The sequence below is a fragment of the Corvus moneduloides genome, chromosome 18, assembly GCF_009650955.1.
Source record: "Corvus moneduloides isolate bCorMon1 chromosome 18, bCorMon1.pri, whole genome shotgun sequence".
Classification (NCBI taxonomy): domain Eukaryota; kingdom Metazoa; phylum Chordata; class Aves; order Passeriformes; family Corvidae; genus Corvus; species Corvus moneduloides.
The window spans coordinates 12792089-12815031 of record NC_045493.1 but is presented as its reverse complement, the minus strand read 5'-3'; the positions used below and the strand labels follow the sequence as shown (position 1 = coordinate 12815031).

The following is a 22943-nucleotide window of genomic DNA, read 5'->3' as shown; positions in this document are numbered from 1 at the left end:
CTGCTTGTCATGCTCACTGGCTGCTTTGCAATCAACCCACGAGCCAGAAGTCAGATGAGGCACATGATGGACACCTCCTCGCAGTCTGGATTCTCTGCCCCTGGGCAGACACTGGCAGGAGGTTCCCAGGCAGCACATGGCTGGGTCTGAGCCTCATCCTCCTGGAAACATTTGCATAGAGAGCAGGGAAGAGCTCCCAGCCCTGCCAGACAATGCAGGGGAACCGGCTCTTTCAAAAGAGCTCCCAAACCGCTGCTTGGCCTGGGTTGTTTGGGAATGTGGCAGAAACACCCAGAAGCAGAGAGGTGTTTTGAGGTGAAGCAAGGCTGATGCAAGGCAGAGTGATGACAAAGTGCTCCACTGAGCAGAAGTCCTGCTTGGGACCCTTCTACAAAGAGTACCCAGAGCTCTCCAGGGAACGATGATTGCTGGGCCACCTCTTCTTGCAGCAGTCGTGTCACTGGTGGGAGAGAAGGACATTGCTACAGAAAAATCCTGATTGAATGTTTTTTGCATTAAAAAAAAAAGGTAGATGATGGTAACAACCAGCCCTTCTTTTAGGCCAGCCCAGTGAGAGGAGAGTAGCTCCATTCTGCCACCCCACTGCGTGCTCACTCTGCCAACTCCAACCCAACAAGCACCAGCTCCTGTTTTTCCCAGAGATGCTCTTCCAGGCTGTTATCAGCCTCACATCCCTTTTTTCCCCTCTGCTTTGTCTCCTGGGAGCTGTGGTGTGGGATCTGCATTCAGGGAGGGATGGAGATGAGGATGGAAATGGAGCATCTCACGCAGGACCACGATGGTGTTGGTGGTGACCACGTGCAACTGGGGAGAGCCCAGCCACTGTCACAGCACCCTGCTGGGGCAGCAGTGCAGGGGCACAGCGTGGAGCTGGCAGCTCTCCTGGCCTCACCTCTCCCTGGTGGCAGGCAGCCCAGAGGGGACAGGGTGTCTGCAACCTGGCAGAGTGCATCCATCTCTGCTGATCTCTCCACTTAGAAGGAGGAGGATTACAATGAAGTCGTACTTTTCCCATGAACCACCTCCCACTGTGTTATGCTCTGAAGTTAATTGCAAATGAGGAGATGGAAATAGCTTATTTTGACTTTCCTTAAACAGTACTTCATTGAATTTTTTTCCTTATTTTTTTTTTCTGTCTCGAGAGGCAGTCCTGTGTCTATTGGAAAATAGCAATTATTTCTGTAATTCCCTAGAATTAGTAGAATTAGTTGAATGGGTAATATTTGAAGTGAAATGCTGATTAGAAATACACTTGATGTGGAAGCACCATGAGCATCGTGGTGGAGCTTTGGGGGCTCCTCCTCCATCCCAGGGCATAACAAAGCTCATTGCAGGTTTCTTGGGGAATAGTCAAAGTTGTCTCAGTCATGGCCACAGAGATGCTGAAACTCCTCTCCTGTGAGGACAGCCTGGGAGAGTAGGCATTGTTCAGCCTGGAGACGACTTCATGGAGAACTGAGAGCCCCTTCCAGTGCCTAAAGAGGCTCCAAGAGAGCTGGAGAGGGACTTTGGGCAAGGACATGGAGTGACAGGACCCAGGGAATGGCTTCAAACTGAGAGAGGGCAGGGTAGGATTAGATACTAGGAAGAAATTCTTTACTCAGAGGGTGGTGAGGCCCTGGCACAGGGTGCCCAGAGAAGCTGGGACTGCCCCATCCCTGGAAGTGTCCAAGGCCAGGTTGGACAGGGTTTGGAGCACCCTGGGATAGTGGAAGGTGTCCCTGCCATGGCAGGGGTGGCACTGGATGGGCTCTAAGGTCCCTTCCAACCCAGCCCATTCTGTGGGTCAGTGATTCCATTCTATGGTGGAAGGCTCTGCAGCCAGGTGTGCTTGTCTTGAGATGGAGGGGAGATGCTCCATTGTCTTCATCAACCGCTGCTGGGCTGTGGGTGTGCCTGTGGATGTATTCAGCAGCTTTGCAGCTCTGGCTGAGGCTACAGTACTGCAGCTGGTGATGGGCCCATCCTCCTGATTCAAAAAACGAGTCAAAAAACAACCTCAGTCACTTTTCTTAAATGGAATGAGGTTGGCATGGTCCACCTCGGGCACCTCCTCCAGCATGCAGGGCACAGTGCAGGTCTTGGGATACTTGGTTCTGCCAAAGATTTGGGGTTCGTGATACCTCATTAGAAAAAAATTAAAAATTATCCCGTGGTACTTTTAATAACCTGCTGGTTTAACTCAATTATGAGAGCATAATTAACTTGCTGAGATGAAGCAGGAGATAAACCTTTGATTTTTTTTTTCTCTTGAAGGATGCTGCAGATAGATTTTGAACTTTGTATTCAATTACTTAAAGGAGAAAAAAAATTAACAGGTTTCTGATGAGAAAAGCATACTACCTCCTTCATAAAGAGAGATTTATTAAGGATAGAGAACGAGTGTACCTCAGGGCTCAATCATCTACTGTTTTTTTTTTCAAGGGGTGATTCAATTACTTTAAGATGTGTTGCCTAAAAGAACAAACCAGGCTCTGTTACTTGGCAAATTAATCAAGTTCCTTTAGTGGTTTCTCTGGGATAATAATTTCATTTAGGCGGCCTTCTGTTTGGTGGTTTCATCCCTACCAAGAAAACTCTCAAACGAGAGGGAGGGGGGAAAAAAAGTGCTCTTTGCTTTCTGTACGAGGCAGCAAACGCCACTGTGACAGGAGAAGTTTTCCCAAAATCAGCTCTCTCGGAGGTGCCTGTGAAAGCAGCAACTGGTTGGAAGATATTTTTAAAAAAAAAAAGTGTTAAGGCTAATATTTTCACTGTGCAAAGAGGCCATTTGGATTTGTTGTCATCTGTGAAGGGCTGTGGATTTTATTTGTAATTACTGTGAATGACGTTCTCTGGCTAGTGCGAGCCAATCCTGAAAATGTCACCGATTTTTAACACATTTGTCTCTTTGAATATTCATAGCTCTGCTATTCGATGCAGATGGAGAAAGTGCCACAAGGGAAAGGAGTTTGCAGGACGGGGCTGTCCGTGCCCCGGTGGTTGTGGTGTTTCCCAAAGCCTTGCCCCGGGCACGGGGAGGTTGTGCTGGGACAGATGTTGGCTGTGCCCACAGTGTGGGCAGGGCATCCTTGCACTGACTGTCACCCCTCCCATGAAACAGCACCATCAGACAGAATTTTTGGAGTTACCGTACAATGATTTGGCTTAGAAAGGACCTTAAAGATCATCTGTTTCCAACAACACCGTTTCAGTGTGGTTACCCCCAGCCATTCCTCAGTAGCAGTTTTCTCAGCACTGAAAAAGTTAACAGCTCCCACTGCCTTCACCTGGAGGGCAGAGGATGGGGATGCTCAGCAAATACAGGTCCCCTGGCACAGCTGGGCTGTCCGTTCCCAAACTCCATCAGGGAGACTTTTGGGAAAAGCTTTAGGGCTATTTTTTTGCATCATTAAATATCTTTATGAAAGGCATGCACAATCCTGGTTTATGTTCCCATTGGCTGGTTATAAACAGGAAAAAACCTTGAACTGTGTCCTGGGCTGCATCCACTTAAAACACAGGTCTTTAGACGCCAAATTCTGCATCCATCCAACATTTTGGTTGAGGGGAGCAATGCTCGATGTGACCTTTCTGAACAAAAACATGACTCCTAGCAGCACCCAGGGCTGCTGAGGGCTTAGACATCACCCTGCACTGGCAGAGACCAAATATCACTTGCAAAATGCCTGGGGAAAACAGGCAGTCCCATGGGCAGCAGGAGCCCCAAGCCCGTTAGCCCTAACGAGGCGCTCCATCAGGGACGGGGGCAGTGCCTCCCTCCCGCCTACGACGGGGCCGTGGATGCTCATGTCATGGCTCACTGCTTTTCCTTTGGGCAGCAGCGCTCTGGCCATGATCAAGTTAACGCAGGGACCAGAGCAGTTCCCAGCACAAGAGGTCATCTGTTTCCTTTCAAGGGATTTGGCTCCGGTTTCATCATTTCATCATTTGGAAGAACAGTGAGGCCCTTTTATCGGGAAGGGCTTTCGGGGAGGGGGCATGGCAGGCTGGGCTCTCCCTCGTGTGATAATTCGTTTTAGACCCTCACAGGAAACCTGTGCTCTGTTTCATGGCTTGGGAAAGTGCTCCAACAGGGCACAGCAGAGGTTGGGGACACACACTGGAGCGGTTCTGACCCCAATCCCCAGGACCCGGCGACTGTGCAAGCTCCAGCCACGCTCCATGCTGAGCACCCCACCACTTGCCCAATGCCATGGAGATGGCCAAACTGTGCTTTTTCCCTTTGTTTTCCTTGTAATTACTCTTTTTGAGGCCACAGCACCCGGTGCTACTCTTAGCCTCCGCCTCCAAAATGCGTTTCTGGATAAAAATGGGAGTGTCGGGATGCTGAGGTGGGGTGGATAATTTTAGAGCAGCTGGCAGACTCCACAGAGCAATTATGCTCCAGGTTCCCAAATAGCCCTGAGCTCGGTCACTGGCCAAAAACACCCCCTGGTCCATTTGTCCAGGGCTGGTGTGGGTCAGGGAGCTTTGCAGGCAGCCCTGAATGTTGGAATTGGGCACAGCTGGAGCTCGAGCGAGGCCAGAGCGGCCCCTCACCCAGCTACCCGAGCACATGGGAAAGGGAATGGCTCACAGATGTTGCACAAAGCCCACCTCTGGGAAAAAAAAAATCTCTGATCTTATCCTTGGGACTCCAGGCATTAACTTTCCCTTCTTCCCAACCTCCACACCAACAGCAGGGTCTTGGTGCTGCTCGTGGAGCATCCTTGGATGGGGAACTTCTGTCATGCCTGGGTAATGGTGGCTTTTTGTGCAAACAATTCTCGGGTTTTTTTAATGCTTTCACACTTAAATTTAATGTGCTCATCCCAGTGTGCCAGCAGCTGCTTTTATGCCAAGAAAAATTGGTACATTTTGAAGGTGTTGGATGCTCCTTTGCTGGGGACACTCTGAGGTGCTTGTGGGTGACAGAGCTCTAGGGGGTTTTTTAGGACAGTAATTCCCCCTTCCTGTCCTCTGGATGGAGGCTGTCACAAGAGAGCTGTCACAAATTTTGTTATCCCTTTTTGGCAGCCCTCCAGAAGCATCGCTGCAAATTGGACCCGTGATCCCCGGCAGACAGCCCTGATCCTGGCAGTGCCCAGGAGGGTTCTTCATCCTGCACAGGAGGAAATTTCAGGCACAGGGCGTTTGCAGGGGGCTGGGGGCAGGCAGGGACACACTGAATCCCACAGCATTCATCCCTGGCTCCAATTTCCTGCAAGAGCTGTTTTTCCCACTTGAGGAAGGGAAGCAGCGATCTTGCTTTAATTATCACAGTCCTTCCTCTCCGAGCAGAGGATTACTGAATCAGAGGTGGCACCTCACCAACACTTGGCCCCACCTCTTCCACTCTTTAATCCCTGTTTGGAGCACTGGCTGCTCCTGCCCCAGGTCTTTTCAGCTGCCCATTGCTGCCCTCTCCCCATCCAGCTGTTGCAGGCAGAACATGCCATGGCACTGCCGTGGGGCTCTTTTGCTCCAAGGCTTTTAAGACATCCAGGAGGGCTGGGTGTCCCACCACTGCCTCATTCCCCCTTGGCTCCGCTCTGCCTGCCAGGCTCTGGTTCCTGCAGTCTGCTGGAGGATTTATTGCTGGGGAAATGCACTGCTCTGACTTATGAAAGTAGGACATTCGCTTGGCAGCTCGAGAAATAATGGGAAATCCATTTAATTATTCCCCAGAAATGCTCAGATTGTGCAGATGCCGAACTTAGTTTTAACAAAATTTAGATAATTCATGTCCATAAACATGTCTGGGACTGAATGTGATGGACCTGAGCCTGTGGTTTTCCTCCTTGATTTCAGCTAGAGCTTCAAGTATCCTACAGGAGCAGGCTCATCCCCGTGCCTGACCCCACTGGGTACCACCAGGCCCCTTGGTTCAGGTCTGGAATGCTGAGGAAGATGTTTTTCTCTGGTTCACAAGAGTTTTCCACAAGGATGCTGTGGGCAGCCAGGCACTCAGGTGCTGTGCTGGGGCACAATGCCAGCCTCAGCACTGGCACTGGTTGTGCCTAATGGAACAGGATAGAAAAGGAAAAGAAAAAAAGCACCTACTGCTGGTAATATCAGTGCTCTGGGGTTAAATGGAGCCCCTACTTTTATGGAAATCTCCCTTTCCTCCCTGGCATGTAGGAACAGCCAGGCCACCCTGCCCAGGGTAGTTTTGTAGCCCAGCTGGGCCCAAATGCTTCTCCTGGGAAGAATGTTCAGGATCTCTTTGTGAGAATCCCCTTGGCATGGCAAATCCAGACAGTTGTCAGGTACTAAATAGTTGAACTACTGCCTTGTTTTTCTCCACTTCCACCTCTTCCTGGGCTCTTTCCTCCTTCAGCCTGGCTTGTTCTTCCCTCCCCTCGTGTGCACTGCTCTTCACACCTTAAATGCCTCCTAACACTGCTGTAGTGGCTTTTCAGCCTGAAATATCAGAAGCTGGGATGTTACTGATGAACACCTCGGGCGGGATGTTCGAGGAGCCAACGCTGGCCGGCCCCTGATCCCCGTCAATCCAGCTGTGACTCAGCCCCTCATTTTTAACTTTGACTTTACAATCCCGTGCAGCAGCGAGGTAACCCTGCGAGTGACACACATCGCTGCCGAGTAATTAGACCGAGCACACACACACACACACACACAGAGGCACAGCAGTACTGATTTCGGCATTAGCATGATAATGAATGTTCTCACTAGAAGCTTGTAATTATGTTTCCTCTTTTTTTCCCCTCCCCCTGAAAGTATAATTAATTATGAATAGAGCCAGAGTTTGACGCTAACGCATATTTTTAAATTTTTTTAAAATCCCTTTTGGTTCTATTTCTGCCCTATTAAAAATTTATGAAGGAGCCGGAGGTAAAGTCTTTTTCCCAGACAGTTACTCCTATAAATTCAATGGGAATAATATTAATAATAATAATAATAATAATATTAATAATAATAGAAGGCAGGAGGGGACTTTGTAGAGGGTTTTCTCCCCACTTGAGGCCATCACCCTAGCAAGATGCTGCATTTTCCTATTGAAAGCTGCAGTCCCTCCATTCTGTTGCAATTTGGGGGGAAGCTTCCAGTGGGCATGAACGTGCCTGCGGGTATCACGAGGTGACAAGCAGCCCCCAGAGGTGCCAACCCTGCAGGTCCCCTCCCTGAAGCTGCTGCAGCCATGAAGGATGGAGGTCAGAACAGGGTGGTGATGTGCTCTGAAAGGAAAAACACTTTAGTAGTTGAAAATAGAAGAAAAATAACCTGCAAGCACTTTCAGTTCCTTGGGGAAGTTATTTAGGAGTAGGAGATGCAAAGCCAAAAATGTCCAAGGAAGTGCTTTTCTTTTTCAATTGTCCCACAAAGATAAACCCTGCCAGGATGCCAACCCCGGGGTGTCCCAGCTTCACGGATGCAGGACAAACCTCAGGGTTTGCTCCCACAGCCGGGATGGTGTGGCTGCTTGCAGCAGGGCAAGATGCTTCCTCCCCACCTTCAGCACGGCTCATCCTTTCCCTAGAAGACCTGTGTTTAATCACCATCCCTCGGGGACAGAAAGCGAGAAAATGGGTGAAACCAGCTCAGCGGTTTGGGGTGATCGGTGTAAAGATGTAGTGATAGGGCCAGGGACTGAGGGTGAACTGTTCAGAGGGTTTCCATCCTTCCAGCCACCCCAGATGAGCCCCTTGCAGTGCCACAGGCTCTGCCCCCCCGCTGCTGAAGCCTGTTGTGCTTCTTCCTCCTCCTCTGCTGGTTGCCATTCATACCACCAGCCTTCCCTTGCCGTAGATGTGAACTGTTTTTCTTTTTAAATTGCATTTATTCTAACAACTGTCTCATGCAAACACAATTGCAGGTTTGCTAGAGGGAGATGCTATTTGCAGGCAGCCTTGCACAAAGGCAGATTTATTCTCCTTCCATTCATTTGAAGCTAAAGTAATAGCTCTAACTACATCTGACTTATTATAAGTGCGTTCCTGGGAACAAACCTGTACTCTGCATGTATTTCCCTCTTTGTCAGCTCCACCTAGGCACTTTTTCTCCCTCTCTTTTTTATTTTTTTTTTTACAATAACAGAATCAGAGCCTTGTCAGTTGAAAGTTTATATGCCTATTTATAGCGCTCTGCTGTCTCCCAGCTTTTATGCTCCAGCATAAGTAGCTCTTTACCCTCTGCTCGCAAGGAGCCGAGCATGAGCCTGAACAGAGTCTGCATCTCCATAATAGCTCTTTTATCCTCCCCTGAGGAGGGAAGCATGCCCTGCTCTCCATGGACCCCCCTGTTTCAGCTCCAGCCTTGCTGGAGTGGAGCACCCATCCCCACAGGCCTTTGCCCTGTGTGTTTTGACAATTCTTTTCGCCAGCATATCCTTGAACTTGGGAGCTGCTTTAGAAAATGGGGGTGTTTTGCTGTGCACCAACATGGTTTGCTGCCTGCAGCTGTTAAGCATCACTGGTCCCATCTTCTGGCCTGTGATGGCTGGGAAGCACCACCAAAGTTTGACACATAAAATTGCCATCTGCTTGATAACTTTCATTAAGAAGAAGAATATGAATAGACTTCCACAGAGCTGGAACAGTTACTTCAGTGATTTCTGTAGTTAAGCTGATACTTTAATGCAGTTCGTGTATTTAAGAGGCCTTCATAGGCAAGCATGGATTCAGAGCCTCCCGTGGCTCCTTGACTGGCCGTGCTTGGTTCCTGAACTCCTCTGTTCCTCATTTTTGGGTGTTATTTTGGGACAGGGTCTGGCAGAGACACTGAGGGAGGGCTCCTTTCCTGCTGGCAGCAGCTCCCAGCATGGCATTGGCTGAGATGGAGAGCAGAGTCAGAGTCACCATAACTCTCAGCAGCCTTGCCACCCCCACAGCCCAGCGTTGCAGCTCTCCTGGGTGCTTCCCAAACCTCCTGGTGCTTTGTGTTAACCCTGGCCAGAAGCACGACTCAAGGCCAGGTTGGACGAGGCTTTGAGCAACTCGATCTAGAGAGCAGCATCCCTGCCCACGGTGGTGGGGTTGGAACTAGATCCCTTTAAGGTCCCTTCCAACCCAAATGATTCTGTGGTTCTGTGCTGGAGCAGAGCTGGTGGGAGCCAGGCGCCGGCGCTCCCATCCCACTCGGTGTCCCCGCGCCGGCGCGCTCACACGCTCCTTTCCTCTCTCTCAGCAGAAGGCACAGAGTCTCCTCTGTTACCGTGTCCTTGTGGCACATCACTGGGACTCAGGCAGGACTCTCCATCTGTTCCAGGCAGAAAGATTCGGATAAAAGGGGCTATTGTGCTCTTCTCCCTCTAACTAACTTTAATCCTGGTGAGGGGGAAAATCTGCATGCTAAAAGATTCTGGTATAAGAAGTCCTGCTTGGATGTTTACAGGGTCAACAACCATTACAACTTAAAATTGCAAAATAATAACAATAATAATAATAAAAAAGAATGCTTCAGGCAGAAACACAAACAGCTCTTGCACCAGAGAGCCAGGGCTGGGGGAGAACAGCTCTGCCACAGCCTGGCTCCTCTGCAGGGCTGTGCTTCTGAGGATTCGTCCCGTCTGTTAAATATAGCTGATGAGCTGTTCTTGAATCGCACCTAATTACATCTCCTCTCCCGCACGCTGGCACTTCCCAGCTCTCTGGAGCTGCAAGGAGCTGTATGATTGCAGCTTGAACTCCTCAGGTGGAGCGAGACGCTCATTTGTCATCCCCTGTTTGGCTGTCTCGTACTTGGGAGGAGGGAGATGAAAAGTTGAATTCTCTGAGAAGGGAGGGGGAAAAAGAAAAAAAATCCTTTTGAACTCTTGGCTCATTAAGATGTCAAAAGGTTGGGTGCCCTGGCAACTGCTTCATGTCTCTAAGCAGGGCTTGAAATTCCTGCAGTCATCCTGCAGGGAATTCGCAGGCGCTTGCTGGGCTCCTTGTCCTTCCCATGTTATGGGAAGATGCCCATAACTCAGCTACAGGATCCTCCTGAAAAGCTGCTCTAATTTAAACAAGCACAGGTTTCCTAGGTGGGAGCAGCCATCCCTTGTCCATCCTGTGTCACCTCATCCACTTCTGCGTGTGCCTCTTCCACCTCTTTCCATCCCCACTGAAAATACAAGTTCAGGGCCATGAGGGTCATTCCTGTGGGCTTCACCCAGAAAAAGCCATTGCCTGAAAGGTATTTGGATTTCTTTTAGAGACTGACTTGCATTTGGTTTTGCTGAGTTTGGACGGGTTTTTTTAAGATTTTGCCAAATTTCAGCCAGTTGCTCTCCAGCCTCTCCGTCCACATCCTGTCTGGCAAAATTTCTACCTCATTTTTTCTGGCTCCTCCTTGGGCTGCCCATCCTAAGTCTTTTGTTAAAAGATGCTGCTTCATCCCAACGCCGGGCTCTCGCTGGAGTTTAAGTGACTACAAAAGAGGGAAATATGTTTTTTCCCAGTTCCAGAAAATACCAGATGTCTTAAAATGAAAAACCTCCAGAAACAAAATTTCCCAATTCTTGCATATTGCAGCATATCCAAAGTAGGGAAGCAGTTTTGCAAGGGTAGCGTTGGAGGGCTGAGAAGGGGATCTGACTTCGGCTCAGCTCTTTTTGGCAAAGAAAACCCTGCCATCCCTGCAGGACTAGGGGCTCGAAGCATGGGGAATCTTCCTTTGGGATCCTGCGCCAGTGAGTTATCCCCTCCCATGGGAGTTACTGCTCCAGAGCCTCCTCAGTTCCCCAAACACCACTGTGGGAGCAGGGGAAAAGGTGCAGAGTGATGCTGTGGGGTTGGAGCACTGGTGCAGGGGTACCCGAGCCCCTCAGGAAGTGGCTGTCCCGTGTGGGTGGGTGTCAGGGCATTGCCACCAAGCCAGGCAGGCTGCTGAGTGTCCTCCTTTCTGCCACCGGGGAGGCTCCTGCATCCCCAGCTGGGCTCAGCTGAGAAAGAGACAGAGCTGTCATTACAAATACGCTTCAGATCTCTTCCATGGAGGAGGAGAAGTGCCAACACAACCAAAAATATGCATAAGATCAACTCACTGGTTAGAAGCGGCCTGGCTACCAGTTCCAGTCTCAGGGGTTTAGCTTTGCTGTGGGAAGCCCTCATCATTTTCTACTGGTTTACTCATAGCCAAAAATATGATGAAACCAGAACTGAATGGTTTTTTTGTCTCATTACAGTAAGCATCATAAATTATTCACCCATGAGTGAATTCAACCACATTTCTTACTCAAAAAGGAGCTTCCTTCCGTCTTCAGGGGCTTGGAACTCAGAGCCTCTTGGGCTGGTGGTGGATTTCAGGGCTTTCCCACCCGCCGCTGCCTGAACGCATGGGGACATCACTGCTGGCTCCTCACTGACATCCCTGCAGCCCCTGACCTGACTGCTTCCATGGTGGGAGCAAACTTCACTTGGGGGTATGGGTGGTGGGGCAGAAGAAGGTTTTGGGACAGGTGTTGGCAGGCAGTGGGGATCCCCATCACACCACCCCCAAACCCTGCGCCCTAGTGCCAGATCCTTCTAGAAATGCATGTCCTAGGACAATGTCAGTCTAATCAGCGCCCTCTTCGTTAGCAGGGTCCTATAATTAGAAGCAGCAGCCAGCCATCTGCTTTTATCTCGCCACATCACACGGTGCCTCTCCGCTGTCCCTTATTAGCGGCCATCATTTGAGATCAACGTTTCCCTCCACCCCCGACCGCGTCTGATCTCACTTTCATTATTGCTAATGACCCGCACTGGCAACGCTCTGCCGTGTGGAGCCAGAGCAGAGCGGGCAGCGCTGGGAGTGCTGCCCAAAGCCAGCCCCTCTTCCCTGTCTGCCTGCCCGTTATTCCCTCCCATGGGGGATTTTTGGGGTTCGCAGTCTCGCCAGTGGGCCTTCCCCAAATACCCTCTGCCTCATGCCAGGCATTGGCACTGAGGCTGAGAATAAGAAAGCGTTGGGGAAAATATTCCTGCTCTCAAATACTCTGAGGGTTTTCAGCTTGTAAAGTGCTTTCCCAAGTTTCCTGTTGCACCCTGCTCCCGGTGGGGATGGCATCTGCCAGGACATCAAAAAGACCACCTTGCCCACACCCAGCAGCCAAGGGCTGCAGCGTAGTCAGACCTTGGAGGAAAGAAAGGAGAAAACCCCTTTTTATGTATCTTTAAATTCGGTGCCTAGACAAAAGCATAAGACATATAAATGGATTAACAGCCATGGTTTATTAGCGCTCCTTAATTCACTTCACAGGGCTGAGGGAAAAGTTATTAGCAGATGTATGGCCAGTAATAAGCTAATTATAACCCTGTCAGATCAGAGATTTGAAGAGGTGGGTAGTTTTGTGTGCGAGATAACTATAATTGTCTGTTAAAGATTATGAATTAATATTGATTTAATAAAGCTGTGGCCATTTATTTCTGTGGTAAAGACTAGTTAGTTATTCTGTGAGCTGCCCCAGCATGTGGGAGGCAGCAACCATCTGCTGGAGGTGTGTATTTGGGAGGCCAAAATGCACATGGGACTGGTCACTGAGCCTGTGTCCTGCTTGCCAGTGTCCCCATCCCTGGCTTTGACAGGGACAGCTTTGTCCCCTGGCTCGAAATTCACTCCCAGTGCCTCTCTGCATCACGGCAGCTCAGCCCCGGGGTCACCATGCACCTGTGGAAGGGGAGAATTGCATTTGCTGCTTTTAGCTGGATTTTAAACTAATCTGCATTTATCTGCATTTAAAAGCTGATCCATTCGGGAGGGACATGACCCTTTTGGGGTCCTGTCTGTCCTCTGACACGTTAAAATCTCAGGCAGCCCCTGGAGAACTTGCGAGGAGCTGATGCGAGTGTGCCGGTCTGGGCTGGGGAGGCAGATGGAGCGTGACCCACTGCCGGCCCTGGCACGGGGGGTCCAAACACAGCCCAAACCCACCACGGGAGGGAATGGGACAGCTGCTCAGGAGCACTCAGCCCAGCCATTTGGGAGTGGGAGCCAAGGCGATGGCCACAGAAAGAAGAGAGGCCAAGCCTTGTGGCCAGGGTCAGGACTGGCCGGGAAAGCAGAAGCCCATTGCAATTGCAGTGTGACAGGGTGCTGATGGGGTCCCCACCGTGGGGCTGATGCACAGAGTGGGATCACCCTTGAACTTTGGGGATGAAGGCAACCTGGTGATGCTTGAGTCATTTCCCTGTTTACAGCCACCATCCAGGATCACTTCATTTCTCCCCTCTCTGCACGTAGCTGAGTGCCCTGACTTCGGGATATTTCACATCACATAATTTGTTTCTGTTCATCATTGCCAGCTTGAAGGTGAACACAGAAAAAGGCAGGAGCGTGGCATGGGGAGTGGGTGCTAGACCCTATGACACCATCTGCATCCTCGGGTTTTGCCTTTCCCCCTCCTCCAGGGAACATGCAGAGATCTTTAGTTCGTGGGTTGTTTGTTTTTCCTGAGACAGATCCACTTCCCTAAGGTGAACTCCATCCCTTCACACTGCCTGAGTCCCATTGAATTCCTCTCGTGCCGGGAGCGAGTAAAGGCAGGTCAGCAGGGCGGTGGGAAGGTGCTTCGGAGGGAGCTGCGTTGCATCATGCAGGGCAGGGCCGCAAACCTCCTGCTGCCTCCACCCTTTGCCATACCTACCCCCTTAGACCAGGAGGTCCAAGACCCCTCGTGTCTGTGCCGGGACCGTGGGTCAGGCGTGGCTGTGGAGGGTAAACCCCTGCCATAGTTCTCACTCGCTTTGGTCTTAGTGGGCTGATGCTCTGGTAAAGTCAATTACAGGCTGACTGAGGCTAAAGGCTACAGCTTGCTTTAGATGTAATTACTTTCCCCTGAAGCTTTCCATGGGAGGGTGGTTTCAAAAGGAGGGTGGCTCCTGTTTTGCATCTCACTTCTTTTCCTGGAGGAGTTTGGGTCAACCTAAGCAAGAAAACACCCCAATTTTCTTGCATTTGTGCCGGGCATGGGGCAAGTTTAATGCAGAACATCTCAAATATCTGAGGCAGGACTCCAGTTTTCCGCTGAGAGCTGAAATCCCCATCTTTGCTGCTGGACGGCTCACATTACCATTTTATCTGATGGAATAGCTATCAACGGCAGCTTCCAAGTGAAACGCTAAGGAAAATCTGTGTAAGCTATCTGCAGGCTCGCAGCACAGATACACCGTGATTACAGCGACAGCCAGGCTCTGTCTCCTGGATTTAATGTGCGTGTACGTGTCCGGCTGCGGCACAGCACCCACGCCAGCGCTCCCCCTGCTCCGGGGTGCTCAGGGCAGGCTCACTGTGGGCTTTGCTCAGAGCCTTGAGATGCTGCCACAATCTTATCTGTGATTCCTCCAGGACAAGAAGCTTCCAGCTTCCACGATTGCAGGGAAAAAGCTTGACAACACAAAGCCTCGAGGCTCCAAAAGCCAGAACGCTGTTGCAAACAGCATTTCTGCCTAATGTTTGCAAGGCCACTATTTTAAAGCCAAGCTCCCTGTTCTTGCTTTGAGACAGGGAAGGGAGTTGCTTTCCTGGGATCAGCAACTCCACACAAACACATCCAGCCTCTTGTGTTAACGAGTCACACACTCCTCGTTAGAGGGCTGTTAGGATGAGGATGATGAAGACGTGATTTGACCAGACAGGTTCACTGTTTGGTCTTGACCCACACTTACAGTCACTTAGCCCCACAACATCGGGGCACCCATTATTTTCAGGTATTATTGGGTAATTTGGGTATTATTTTGAAATTACTGGGTATAGTGGCTTTGCATAATGGTTTTATAAACACCACTGGCATCTGGTAGCTGCTAGTTACTGACAGCCAGGCTGCCAGAGGAAGAGAAACGCACAAGGAAATCATCCCCACTGTTCTAAGAGCAAGGCCACTGTGAAAAGCCCATATTCCCACTGCAACACCAGCCTGGTGATTCCCTTTGGCACCATGGCCTTCTGGACCACAAGAACAGGCAAAAAAATCCATCTGTGCTCTGGCAGGATATTCAGTGTTGCTGGAAAGTGTGTTCAACCCTAAGGGGTTTATTTAAATACATTTGATTCTAATGTTGTTCTAAGGTCAGTGGGATATAAAAGCCTGGCTCCTGTAAAGTTAATGTCCTGAGTCTTTTTGCTGTGGTGCAGGACTTGCCTTCCATTCATTAAGTGAAACGCCACAGATATATAAAAAAAAAGCTCAGAAAAAGCTAAATGGCTGGAGCAGAGAAACCCCACAATGCAACAGGGAGATCCTTTATCTTCCCAGATAAACATGTTTTCAAGAGAAAGATCTGATCTGCTCCTTTGCTTCACAAGATGCTCAGCCTGCGGATAAACCGAAGACTTGAACTGCACCAAAGCTGCTGCCCCGAGCCAGCAGACACACAATTGCCACAGGCACAGGAGGGCAACTTTCCCTGCTTTTTCTGACGCGTCGGGCTCATTTCAGGCACTTTGCCTTGCGCTCCTGGTGTTTGTGCTCACGCCGTGGCGTGCGCCCGTGCTTACATATCGAGTGGGGTGACTTCAGGAGACGGAGTCCAGGCCTGGGAAAATCCCTCTGCCCTGCAGCGGCGCGGCCGTATTGGGGCAAGGAATGCCGTGAGCTGCCCGCTATCCTGCTCTCCCGCTCCCAGAGAAATGCCACTCGAGACGAGGGAAAAGAGAAGCGAACTGCAGGAGGCAGGGCGGCAGGGAACCTGTGCATGCCCACATCTGCCTGCCGGAGTGGGGTGGGAGACGTGGAGGTTTTTACAGCTGCTGGAGCAGGGAGGGGGAAGTGGAGGTTTATGAGATGCTTTTCCAGCTGTTGGGGTCATGCATCACTCGTGGCAGGGAGAGGGGGTGGATGCGCCTGGGGAGGGGGCACCCAGCAATGGAGTGGGAACAGTGGTGGCTGAGGAGATAGGACCTTCCTCATCCCCCCTGGGAGGATGGAGGGGAAGAAAAAAGTATGAAAAAGCAAGATATTAGTTAAAATCTGGCAGGGACCGGGTTGCCTCAGTGCTGATTCCTGTGGGCATTTGCTTGTTAAATTGTTTAGATTTTCCTGCAAAGATCCCACCCTGGGAAGGTTTTTGATGCAGTCACGATAATAGCACAGACACTAGCCCAGGGCTGGGAATGTGCATCATGGGGTCTTCTCCTGAAGACCCCCAGCTTCCTTTTGCGGGAAAACTGAATTTTCCTAACTATGTTACCGTGGGATGCTCTGGACACCAATTTCCCGGGGCTGAACCTTTGCTAGGGTTCAGAAATCCAAGCGGTGCCCGACCCCTCCAACGAACTGTCCGAAATACCACCGGCACGAGGAGATTGTCGGCCAGCTCACATCACAAGCGAGAATCCCCGACTTGCGCCACAAACGTTATCAATGACACCCAGGGGCACTAGCGCAGCCCGGGAGCACCGGCGGTGCAGGCGGCACCGGTGCCGCCAGTAGCGCCGAGGTAACTGGTGGCACTGGTAAACCGTTGGCACGGGTGCAGCCGATGGCACAGGTACTGGCGGTGATAGGGGTGAAGCGGGTGACGGGGACACAGCGGGTGACGGGGACACAGCCGCTGTCCCGACCGGCGGCTCCGCGGGTCCCGCCCGGCGCTCGGCGGTGCGGGCGCACGCGGCCCCTTTAATGCGCGCGGGCGGCGCAGCCCCGCTCCGCCCCGCCCCGCCCGGCCGGCTGTGGGGCGGCCTTAGGGACCGACCGACCGACCGACCGCCGCCTCCCGCCGCGCCGGGGCGGGCAGGGTTGGGCTGGGCTGGGCTGGGCGCTGCGGGGCAGGCGCTGCGGCGAGGGGCGGCCCGGCCCCAGCGGCGGACGGACGGCGCGGCTCGCAGCCCCATGGCTCTGGATTTATAAACACGGCACAGATGGCGGGGCCGCGTCCCCGCGCCCAGCGCTGCCCCGCCGGCCGCTGAGGCGGGAGCGGCGGCGGCGATGGGGGGAGGCAGCTGCCGGCGGGATTAGGTGAGTCGGGAGGGGGGGAGCCCCGGGGGTCCCCCCCAGTGCCGGGGTGCGGGCGGGGGCTGGGCTGGGGGGGCCGCTCCGCTCCCCGCAGGTGGGGGAAAGGCGGCCGCGTTACGTAAAAATGAAAATGTGCCACGGGAGCTGCTCGCCGGGGAGAAACTTTCTCTTTTTTTTTGTTGGTTTTGCTGTTTTTGGCCTCAAGGGAACGCGCCGCCCGGGAGCGGCGGGGTTTGGGAGCGCAGGGGAGCCCCGCACTTGGCAAACTGGCGGGGACACCCCTCTGCGGGGTGGGGGCACCCAAGGGCCTTTTTTTACACCCCTTCCTCTTTTTTTTTTTTTTTTCTCCCTTTCTTTCAATTCTGCTGTATTTTCCGGCTCTTGCCCCCCGCACATGGGAAGCCGGTGGGTTCGCGCTGACCGACAGCCGGAGCGATGAGTGAGCATCCGAGGGGTCAGCGGGCGCGGGGGGAGGGCAGCCCTGCGCCCCCGAGCCGTGTCAGCGGTGCCGGGGGCACGGCCGGCTCCTGGGCACGACGAGAGCTGCAGGGCTGGCTTCTCGGGCGGTGTGGTGTTCGCCGTGTAAATATTTACGGGGGGTAACTCAGCCGGTGTCTGCAGGCAACAAGTGCACGTTTCTCTGAACCCCGGCTGCGGTCTCTGGAGTGATCGCTTTTTTTTTTTTTTCTGTTGATTCTTATAATTTCCTGTTCCCTCTTCTCCCTCGGTCCTTCCTCCTGCTCCCTTGCCCTGACAACGCACAAAGAGCAGGCTGCAGTGGGTGCAGGCAGCTGCCTGCCATGTGGGCTGCTGCCAACACCACTGAAGCAGCAAAACCTGCAGGACTCGGGCTGGGGCTGCCTGGGGCGCGGGGCCGCGTTGACCCAACAAACCCATCCCTCCTTCCAGCTCTTTGAACCCTGTGGAAGGCCAGCATGCCTGCAGGCACTGCTGCCTGCCCTGGAGGCTGCGTCTGCTCCCTGAACTTTGTGTTTTGGGTCAGCTGAAGAATGTACTTCAGAGAGGACAGTGCTGCTGGAGGTGATCTGTGCAGTGGGTGTTTCCTAACCCGTTGGTTCACAGGCATTTATGGTTTGAACTCTTTCTGCGACCTCTCCCTCGGTGTTCACATGAAGCAAAGGTTGGCGCTCTGGATACCTGAAAACGTCAGGGTTTTGCTGAATCTGGTATTTTTAATCAGTTTGGTGGATGTGATACTATTCCACTGGTATTCCTTGGGTGTGTGGGGTGAGAGTGTTTCCATTTCCATTTTCCTTTTGGCATAGGGTTTTTATCAACAAGGTCAAGTTTAAGTTTGCCATGTACTTTACTGATAAAGATTTGGTACTACTACTGATTGATAAAGGGAACCGGTGTGAGTTGGGACAAATGGGTGAGCATTTCCCTCTCTTCTGGAAGTGGTGACAAGGGCTCTAGTGAAACTGTACATTCCTGGATGGTTTTAATGAAACCGTACTTAATTCTCTGAGTTTCAGTGCTGACTCGTTGAGTGACTTAGGGATTTAGCTCAAGCCTCCTGTGTGCCTGGGTCTGCCAGCTCTGTGCAAGACCTGTGCCTTGGGTGAGGAATTCAGTGAGCAAGGCTTGCACAGTGTATTGGGGTTGAGTCTCACGATGCCGCGGGAGGGAAGTTCTGCGTGTGACAAACATTTTATAACTTTAGTTGAGTAAGTTTCAGTGTGAGAGAGGCTCTTGCAAAACGTGTTTAGTTTATTGAAAGCAAATGTGCTCAAACCTCGGTTTGTTGTTGCCAAAAGGGAAAACGTAGAAGCTATTTTTGGTGTGAGAGAGGAGATGGGGGCACGCACATGTCTGGGGCAGGAAAACACTGGTACTTTGTTCTTCTGGCTTCATGTGGGTGGTGGTTTCTGTTACTTAGCTGTGTGTTTCTGCCAAGTTGCAAAACATACCTGGTTCTGAAACCCCTGCGGAGGTCAGGGCTGGCTCTGCGGAGCTGGTGCCGGGCCCGTGTGGGAACGCCTCCCACGTCAGCATCTCCAGCACTGGAGGAACGGGTGGGTGCCTCTGCCTTCACACCTTTGAGCTCCAGGGAGGTGACTGGCATTTTTTTGCGACAGGATCTGCACTGAAACCATAAACTCATTTCATGCAAGCCACCAAACAGCTGCTGCTTGGCACTATCTTTCACTTGCTAATGGCTGTGGTTGGATTTGAACCAAGTTGCCTCCAGTGGAGGTTGTACTAATCCCTGGAGCCATCCTGCGCTAAATCCAAAGAGGGTTTGGTTCAGGCCGTGTTCACGTCTTGTAATTAGGAGATCCATTCTGGTGAAGGCAGTTTTGTTATGATTGGCAGTGATGGCGTGTATGTAACTGTGCTGATAGCTGCACGTGTTGAGAGCTACCCTCTCATCTCCACGGCAGCTCTGGACTGCGCTAGCTGGAATTGGGTCATAGGAGATATCTTCATCTTTTGTGACATGGCTGTGAATTATTTGTCTCCTTGATGGCTCCAAGTGTTGCTCCCACTGCTGGTTCTGGTTTTAGTGGCCTCTGCTGAAATACAGTCCTTTTTGCAATCTGGTTGTCCTGGGAGAAACTCGTTTGAAGCCAGCTGTAATTTATGTGCCTGAGGTACCGTCATCTTCATGGCCCTGTGGGGAGGAGGAAAGTTTAGGATCTTGCCGGTTTCTAGATGAGTGAGTATAAAAGGAGGATTAAATCTGTAAATTTTCAGAGGTGGGTTTTGGGTGGCTGATGTGAACAGTTGTGAAGGGGAATGGGATGGAGAGGGCCTTTGGGGTGCAGTACTCCCCATCCCTAACTCAGTGGCTTGTTCTGACCAGATTATTTCACAAGTCAGAAAACTGAGGCTGTTGGGGTTATGTGAAGTTCAATGTGTCAGAGCAAGTCTGCTGGAGAGCTGGTGAAGAGTCTCTTTCTGCATGAGTGCTTTGCCTGTTCAGTGCGAGGGCTTGTTACTCCCAGTGGTGGAGTGCTGGTTCCCCCCTGGGTTTTGGGCCTGTGGCAGTGGTCCCCAAATGCAGACCACGGGCTGGCTGCAGGGGTGCACGAGGATGGAAATCCAGGGCAGTGTGTTCTTAAGAGGACTGTTATTTTTGTGCAGTTGCATTTGTAGGAACCGTGGCTCGCTTTAGTCTTCGCTGAGAGTTTTCAACGGAGAGCAGGGTCAGCTCTAATGGAGCTGGAAATGAGGTCTAGCAGCACCCGGTCGCCTCTCTGATTAGTGACTGAGGCTTTTGCAGCTGCTTAAGGATTTGGGCATCATGAGGTCATGGATTCTCATCTAGGCTGCTGTGGCACAGGCTCCTGCACGGCTTTGAAGGGCCCTTGCTGTGTATCGACATAGGAAAGCAGTGGAGAATTGCTATTTCTGTGCTGGCACACAGGTGTTTGAGGTCTCCGATTTGCCCTGAAATGTCAAGGGATAGATCTTTGCAGTAGAAAATGGAAATGTGTATAATTTAATGAGCATGACTAGAGCAGAGATGCTTCCTAAAAAGAGGATTGAAGAGGGAGCTGGAGCTCCAGAATAGAGGGCATGAAAGTGCCTGTAAAAGCTTGGTCAGTGAGGGATGGATCTGGTAGGAAGGGAAGGAGGACAGAAGAGCAGAAGGAAGTGAGTGATTTGTCAGTTTTGGGAAGTGATCCCTGACCTGAGCACGAGGCAGCAGCAAGACTGTGCTGGGAATTGAGAAATCTGGGTTGCACCCCCAGTTCTGCTGCCCACCCTACTTGTCACTTCCCTTCTCGAGGCCACCAGTTCTCCGTTCCTACCAACCTGCCTTTGGCAGATGGAGTCTCTCTGGGGTGTGGACTGTTCCTTATTAAAGGTGAGCAGGGTGCCCCAGGAGGGGATGTTTCTGGTGAGCAGGCAGTGCCCACATGGGAGCAGCTTTCCTGCCGCCTTCACGGTGGGGAGCTGAGAAATGTGACCTGGCTGGGGTTGGGCAGGCAAGAAGAGGCACTGATTGCTGCAGACCCTGCTGCCAACAGCGTGTGCTCGGCTGCTGATCCGAATCTGGCTTGGAGAGGCCCAGAGAGGAGCCCTGCCTGCAGGGGAGAGGTGACTGGCACTGGAAGAAAAGCAGTAAAGATGGAGGTAGGTGGCCATGACTGTGATTGTTACCACAGTGCCAGGGCTGGAGGGGATCTGGGGCACGGGGAGGGGACAGGGAGAGCACGCAGTCAGCGTTATGTGCCTGCTGGGTGCATGGAGGATGCTGATAATGGTTAGTGCTCTCTTTATAGCTGCGGAGCAGTGAGCAAACATTAATGAATGTAAAGGATAGCGGCTCTGTCTAGTTACAGAGAAGGGAAGTTGCTCCAAATTAACTTTATGATCCGTGAAACTGAAGGTTATTTAAAAAAATAATAACATAAATGGAAATGCTGAAGTTTTTCAGAGTCGCTGAGTACGCTGCTTGTTGTTTAATGCCTTCCATTTTTTCACTCCCAGTCTGTGTTTTTGGCTCGGGAACAAATTACAAGCAATATCAGCTTACACTTGGATTTGAACCTACATTGCTCTTAGTCAGCTGAAATATTTCCCCTTATCGCCGCTCCCATAATGTTTATTTTAGACCGGATAGCATCATGGCTTTTCTGCTCGCTGTAGGGAAGAAGCCAGTCTTTGAAATAGCCCAGCACCTTGGAAAGAAATGATCTCAAAGCCAGTTTGGTTTCTGAGTGAGGTACAGCTTAATTTTCCACCAAGAGGTTTGTGCAGGGCTGTATCCCAGAACGTTTTGCGGCATTAAAAACCCAGGAGGTGGCAGATGGATGAATTGCTGACAGATTTAAAATCGTACGACAAACATAAAGCATTCAGACGTGAGGCCAAGGCAGGAGGAAGGTTGCAGGGAGAAACGGAGGCAGAAAGGTCGAATAAGTTATTCTGGGCAGAAGGAGATGTGCAAGCAAAGGCAGGCTCCAGTGGGTTCAGCCTGTGAGGGGAAGGGAAGGCCTTCAAGAGGAGGGATGTGTCCAGGAGTGTGTTCCCATCAAAGTGCAGGGAGCCCTTCGTGTCCTGGGCTGGCAGTGGGAGGAGGATGACAAGGAGGAAGGGGGCCAAGTTGAGCCTTGGCAGCAGTGATGAGGCCAGGAGCGGGGTTGTCCTGGGAGGAGACAATGTGGTGGGGTCCAAATAGTTTCCTCCTATGGGAGGTGATCTGAGGGAGAGTGCCAGCACGCGGGGAGACCGGGGATGGTGTGGGTATTGTCCCCGGAGGCTGCAGGCCCGGCTGTGGCTCTCTGGGTGGGTGGTGCGTGTGTTGAGGGAGGGAGGCAGAGCCGGCAGGATTTCCTCTCTGCGGCACTGGCTCCTGGGTTAATAACTAACCAAGCAGTCTAGGTTTATCCTTTCATTGTGGAAGAGAATTATTTACATAATACCACTCCACGTAATCTTTTTTGAGCATTGTTTCCCTGGCGTAACACTGGATGGAGTGGCGGTCCAGAAATGCAGTTTTGGCCCAAATGTGTAGGAAGTTAACTCTTCCAGTTGGGTGTGCTTCTCCCTGCCTGCTCAGGGAACTGGCTGTAAACTGAATAAATACTCCAGTGGAGCGACCATCTATAATGTAGTTTTTGGGACTTCTACGTCGTCTAAACCCTGTTTTCTGCAGGCTCTGGCTGGTGCTCTGTGCTGGTACCTGAATGTTGCCTACCAGCCTCCTAAACAACACAGTCTGGGTTTGTCCTGTGCATGTTAGGGCAAGAGAACAGTTTGCAGTGTGCTCTTCCTTGTCTTTGTGTTGAAGAAGGCAGAAGGAAAGAAATGTGTCAGCCTGTGGGTGGAGGATGACAGGATTTGGGAAGGTTCCTGGTGCAGATCATCCCATCGTCTGTGATCAGTCCCTGAGGACTTGCTGTCTCCCAGGTGGGCAGGTTTCATCCTCCTCAGGGAGTGTTTAATTGCGAGGTCTGGAGGCTTAGGTGGTTGTGTAAAGAGCTGGGGCCTGATTATTGCAACATAGCACGGTGAAGGACAGAACCCTGCGCTTGGGCGTCAGTGGGATGTGGTGGGAGAGTTGAATTGGTGAGTAGGATGACAAGCAAAGTCA

General features: G+C 51.5%; 1 protein-coding gene across 11 annotated transcripts in view; it reads left to right on the top strand.

Annotated features, from left to right (window-relative positions):
* Nucleotides 1–16718: 16718 nt before the first annotated feature.
* NCOR2 (nuclear receptor corepressor 2) overlaps nt 16719–22943 on the top strand; it is a 228319-nt gene continuing 222094 nt past the window's right edge. For all 11 annotated transcript variants that reach the window (XM_032128353.1, XM_032128363.1, XM_032128352.1 and 8 more), the window contains exon 1: nt 16719–16879. The gene's annotated coding sequence lies outside the window, so the exon portion shown is untranslated. The remainder of the gene's footprint in view (nt 16880–22943) is intronic.